Raw genomic sequence first — 6,550 nt, forward strand, 5'->3', positions numbered from 1 at the left:
TCTGCTCCGGGAAGGCATGCTCCACTACTATACCCAGGCCACAGTCTATTAATTCTTTACAAATGTTGTATCTTCTTCAAGTTCCTGGACAGACAGTGCTCTACTTAAGACATTTGCCGTTGACTCAGAAGCAGTGGTGGTTAATAAAAGTACAGTCCCTTAGCTAAAAGTGCTGACTCATAAGTTCAAGGAGCTGACTCAGCAGTTGCCCTGGGATTGGTTACACTGCAGAGTCAGGTGCCCATAATTATATCTTCTCATGAATGTTTTTATATAGTTTTACAATTAAACTGGATTAAACTAGAAAATGATGTGTTTAAATAGTAAACGCAAAAGGCACTGTTCACTGAAAAAAAAATAATTTTATGTAGAAGCCTAGAAGGCATTTTTGAAACCAAGGGAAGAGGAGCTGGCCCGAAGCTCTCATGCCAGTGAATGCTCTGTTGTGTCCTGAAGACTGCTGACAACACAGAAAGCTAGCACACCAAGCATTCACAAGCCTCAGACCATACACAGCAGGCATCACAGACCCTTGACCTTAGCAACAGCAACAGCATCCCAGGCTCCTTAGCAACAGCAACAACACCACCGGCTCCTGGGCAATAGTACCAGCATCCCAGGTTCTTTAGCAACAGTGCCAGCACCACAGTCCCCTTAGCAACAGCTCCAGCACTACAGGTTCCTTAGCAACAGTACCACAGGCTCCTTAGCAACAGTGTCAGCATTACAGGCCACTTAGCAACAGTAACAACACCAGCATCCTAGGTCCTTAGCAGCAGCACCACAGTTCCTTTAGCAACAGCGGCAGCATCACAGGCCCTTTACCTTACTTAGCAGCATCACCGATGCCAGGCAGTGAGGACAGCTTGTGAGAGCTCACAGCTAAGACTGCCAGACATTGAAAACCAAACAAACGAAAACTAAACTTTATTTCATTTTTAAATGAACACATCTCACACACGTGGACCCTAACAAAGGCCTGTTTGACCATCAGTCTTCAGTGTTCTGTGCCCAAGAGAAAAAAAATGCCAGTTTTTCTCAGATCACTTCTGTCTGCTTTCTCCCAGTAGACTCCATTCCTGGCATCCTGCCTGACATCTTTACTACTGAACACGTCGTGTGGCTCGTCTGCATAATTAAAAGTATTCTGATTAAATGTAATTGCTATTATAATTCAGAGGTTATATCCTTTCTGTGCTGTCTTCCTCCTGAAGAGAGAGCCTGTATCAGGGATGTGCGTGTCCACGTACATGTGTGCAGGTTACACAAAAGCCAGTGGAGGATGTCACATGTCCAGCTCTATCAGCTGCCCCCTTATTCCCTTGAGACAGGGTCTCTCCACCTAGAGCCAGGCTGGCAGCCATCCTGCCCACACCACACACACACACACACACACACACCCTGCCCACCAAGTGCTCTTATGTGCTGAGCTGTGTCCCCCTGTCCCTTTTATCCATTTTTCTGTTGCATCAGTAAAACATTTCGCAGTGGCTGCTTCTAGGGATCCCAAAGTGTAGAGAACTAATAACCAAACCAATAACCAAATCACTCCACGTTCAGGATGGCTGACCAGCTCACTCCACGTTCAGGATGGCTGACCAGCTCACTCCACGTTCAGGATGGCTGACCAGCTAGCTGTCTGCTAACAGTTGCTGACTACTAACTGATGGGATTTAGCCGAAGTCACTGAATTCCTAAATGACGTCCCATAAGAATCTAGAGCCACCTGTAGACAACAGTGGCTCCTAAACGATGTCCCATAAGAACCTGGAGCCAACAGTGGCAAGCCTGGGGTAAGTCACCAGGGCCTGAAAACCCTGAAGCAAGCTTTTCCTCTCCTGCTGTTGTTTGCCGACTGAGTCGCCTTGGTAGGAATGTGCCTGCACGAATCCACAAGGTTTCTGTAGGGAATAATCTCGGGTGTGAGGTACCTGGCTGCAAGAGCCGGGGAGGATCCCCCTGTGAGGAACTAGTCTCAGTGCACCCTTGGCTGTGAGCCAGGAGGCCAGGGAGCAGTGCTGGAAGGACTTCTCATCTGAGGTGGCCTGTTACAGAGCCCAGGAAGAGCAAGTGTAAGAGAGAAGGGAGGCGTCAGGTCCGCTTGGACCAAAAGGTATACAGCTGAAGCTTCAAAGCAGAGGCTGAGCCCAGACCCGAGCCTTTCTGAATCCGTCTCCTGGTCCCCAAGTGTGGTACAGGACGGCCTTGCATGGGGAACACGTGGAAATCAAGTAGCATTCCCACTCAGAAGGTAGGAAACTTTGACTCAGTGCTGGCGTGCGTTCCGTTGTCGGAAGTCTGGGAGCTGACTTAGAAAGAAAAAATAATAATAATAACACAGCCACAGAATGCACAAATCGCTGACTTTAGCACAACTCACTGAGGCAGACTCTAGAAAATTCTTTGTGGCGAGATATGTATCAAGATATGTATGTGATGAGTGTTGAATTTTTGCCCATTTCATCGAGGTATTGTTTTCTAAAAATGTGAGTAACTGTGGCCACGGGGACAGCGCAGAACTTTACAAACCACTTCCGGTGTAATATTTCTTCGGTGCTTATTTCTCATAAGTGCCAAAAGTATAAATGTTGAAGGTCTACGAAAATGGTGACTACTTTGTTATTTTTAAATTAGTAAATTTACAGTTATCGGTGTATTATGTCCTACTACAAGTGTCTGATGCAAGCAACGAAGAGAAGTGTTTGTTTTGACTCAGGGCTCCCGGGTACAGCATGTCATGGTGGGGGGAATTGTAGCTATGGGGGATTGAGGGGCTGGACACAGCATGTCCACAGTCAAGCAGCAGAGAGAGATGGACACTGGGGTCAGCTCAGTCATTCTGGGGGCGCCCCCGCCCCCCAGCCCATGGAACAGTGCTGCCCATAGTTACTGTGTGTTTACCTGGGTGACTTAATCTAGATAATACCTCTCAGACATGCCTAGAGGCGAGTCTCTTAGGTGATTTTGGATCTTGTAAAGGTGACAGAATTAACTTTCACAGTGAGTTAGTCTTTAAAGTTCATTACATGTTGTAATATTTTAGACAAGGTTTATGTTTAGTCTTTTAGGAAGCTAAAATTAACATTTAAAATTTTCTCACAAAGCAGAGGAAAGAGATACACGACATAGTAAGTTAAATCTGGCGTGTGCTTCGAGCTGTAGAGAAGGAGATAAACTCAATAGATATCAATTCTAAGGTCTTAGGAAATGATCTACCTCTAAGCATTTCAGAACAATAGCTTTTGGTTAAAGAATTAAGATGGCTTCATTTTCAATGAATGAATCTTTCCCTGTGTTCAAGGATTCCACCTGTGTTAACCCTGTAACCCAATGCCAGTTCTCCACAGGAAGAGGATCCGCAATGTGTTTTATGCCCATTTGCAATCATGAGTGTCTTCTCCATTGTACGTAAATATAGTCCACGGTGGAACCCAAAAATTCCTTATCACCCATAACGCAGTGCTGTGTGGGCTCTAACCCCAAGGGTAGGGCTGGTAGGATAATCCATTTCTTTCATATTCTTTTAAGATTTATGTAGGGGTGTGTGTACATGCACACAGAGTTAGAAGAGATCATCCCCTTAGCTTGTTGCAGGAGTGATGGGCACCCAGCTCCTCTCCTTGTGATTGCACAGTGAGAGCTCTTAACCACTGAGCCACCGCTCCAGCCTCCTCCTCTACTTCCCATTCTCTCCATACTGTGCTCTCAACCGACGCCATGATAAACATGCTCTCCATACGCTGGCGGCCACCAAATCTGTATGTAACTGCGTTCTCTCTCCTCTAGTCCTGAATCCTCCACTTAACTGCCTACTCAGTATGTCCAGTGATGCTCGTCATACCATAACTAGGAATCTGCATCCCTGGGTTTAGAGCGTAAGCCCTGGCTCCAGAAACCCTCAGCAGGCAAGGATCTGCCACCCATCCCGGTATGCCAGTGAAGAGAGGGGAAACGGTGAAAAGAAGACCAAAGGGGTTTAATTATTTATTTTGGGAAGAGGGCTAAATAAAGATGACCCCAAGTTGACTGGTGATGGGAGACGTCTTTCTGTATATATGTTTCTCTTATTGGTTGATGAAGAAAACACTGTTTGGCCAATAGCCAGTAGAGGCGGGAAGATAGGCGGGACTAGGAGACAAGGGAAAGGTAGGCAGGGAGAGACAGAAGGAGATGACATCTAGATGGCAAAGGAGTAACAGCAGATCCAGACATTCTCCAGTAAGCCAAGACCACATGGAAATAAGTAGATATATGGAAATGGGTGAATAATTAAGACAGCGCCAGCCAATAAGAAGCTAGACATCAGTCAATAGTTTAATAATTAATATAGCCAGCCAATAAGAAGCTAGCCATCAGCCAGTAGTTTAATAATTGATATAGCATCTGTGTGTTTATTAGGGGCAGAAGCAGCAGCGGGTCCACGCTAGAAAGAAAAACCTGCCAGCAACAAAATGGGGCAAAGGACAAGAGGTGTGTGAAGTTCAACAGCTGGTATGGTCTGTCCCAACACTGGTTCAGTTCTGATCCTGCAAAGCGAGCTGACAGATTGTTAATCTAACCACCGTCATCTCGGAGGGGGCTGTTTGGTTTGTGCAGTGGGACCTGCCTCTGGCTGCAGCCTCTCCAACACAGATGGTTGTCCCTATCTAGGGGACAGCCTCCTCTGTGAGGATGGTCTTCTGGAATCCAAGGTGGCAGCAGGTTTGGGACAGTTATCTGTGTGCCATTCAGCCTTAATTGGCAGGTATTAGGCAGGCTATTCATAGTGACCAGCGGCATGGTTGTGCAGATCCAACAGGAGTCTGGCACAAAGAAGAGGAGACACAGAAAGGTGGCAGAGAAGCCAGCTTCACCCCTGCGTTTATATCTGCGTGGGCCCAAGCGAGGGAGTCACGGCTTTGCAGAAATAGCAGGGTCTACGTACCTGCTATATGCATCTGGCGGCTTTTCTAGCACTTGATCTCAATGGACAGAAGTCACCCCCCTGCAGACACACACACACACACGCACACGCACACACACACACACACACACGCGCACGCACGCACGCACACACGCACGCACGGTTACATCACTCCATAGTGTAGCTAGTCTGCTTCCTCCAGCCAGCCATCTCGGTGTCCCGTCCTGCCCCAAGTCTTCATGATCTCTCACAAAGGCTTTTGAAGAAGAACGCAGATGAACTGTGTTCCACACTTGCCTCAAGAATCCCCTAAGTAGCATGATTGCCTGAGAGCTAAGCTAACATCTCCAGAAAGATGTGCTGACCACGTCTTCGTCATGCATTGTTGGGTCATGGACAATGAATAGCATCAGGCATTGATGGTGCCTTGTCTCTAGGGTGTGTATAACGATGACAGTATGTTGTCGACGCACCATGGTAGGACACTTGGGCAGACAAAGTTGGCAAATGACCAGCTAGGAGTCCTACAAACCTCCAGGAAGTATATGTGTGGTCTCTGTGGCTGGAATGCCGTTTCCTCTTCTAAGGGAGGCAGCACTTAATCTGCCTCCCTTTTTCTTCTCTGCAATCTTCTCCAGTGTGAGTTTCTCTCCCTTGAGGCCTCCTGGAGGTAAGACTGCAATGTCACAAGTACGATGTAGTCACTCGTAGGTCTCTCATAAGTGACATGATCGCTCACAAGCTGGTTGTTTCGCTCAGAGCAGAGAGAAAGTAAACTCTTGCGGGCAAGTCTTCCATCGTCCCTTCTCCTTGCCTTTTGTATAGAATTGTGTATATGGCCAGATGATGCTCAGAAACTGGGCTGTGGGAGTTGAAGTGTATGAATGGGGTTGGGAGGGATCTTTTGTCTTTTAAGTTTGCATACATCTACGTGATATGATCTTACCAAGGGGGTCAATATGGGGACACTGTGCCTTCCATGACTTTACTATGTTAGATCATGCTTCCTCCTGCCCACCCACTTTTTTTGATTTGAGTCAGGGTCTTGCTGTGTAGCTCTGGCGGAACTGGAGCAAAAGAGGCCTGCTAAGTTCCCTCCAAATGACCCGTGGGGTGAGCAGTGTTTCAGTTGAGTCTCCTAAAGGGGGGCTTTCTCCGTCCCCCAGAATCCTCTCTCTAAAGTTGAAGGGACACTTGCTTGGAAAACGGGTATTCTCCATTGAAATGAATTTGCAGGAAGTTGTACATTGTGGGACACACCTGCGATACCAGCGCTCTTGATGGATTGGGGCAGGAGGATCAGAAGGTTGGAGCCAGCCTCAGCTACATGGTGGAGTTTGAGGTTAGCCTGGGCTACCTGTCTGAGCACCAGCTTACAAGCGGAGTTCGTATGAATGGCAAATAATGTCTGATGAGTTGTAAGCATTCAGAACTATTCTACTTGTGCTCGTTGTCTGATATCTTTCTTTGTGGGTGAAGCATTGAAAGCTAAGGAAGCAGCCTAGTGACCGTTTCAGCACTGCTGGAATATTAATTTTTCAACCAAGTTTGTTTCGCTATTGACCCATCCGTTCTGATTGGCAGCCGTCTGGTAAGCCATGCATGATAAGCTTGCTTGAAGATCATTGGAGACAGGATGCCCACTGC

The sequence above is a fragment of the Mesocricetus auratus genome, unplaced genomic scaffold (assembly GCF_017639785.1).
Source record: "Mesocricetus auratus isolate SY011 unplaced genomic scaffold, BCM_Maur_2.0 Super-Scaffold_100001, whole genome shotgun sequence".
Taxonomy (NCBI): Eukaryota; Metazoa; Chordata; class Mammalia; order Rodentia; family Cricetidae; genus Mesocricetus; species Mesocricetus auratus.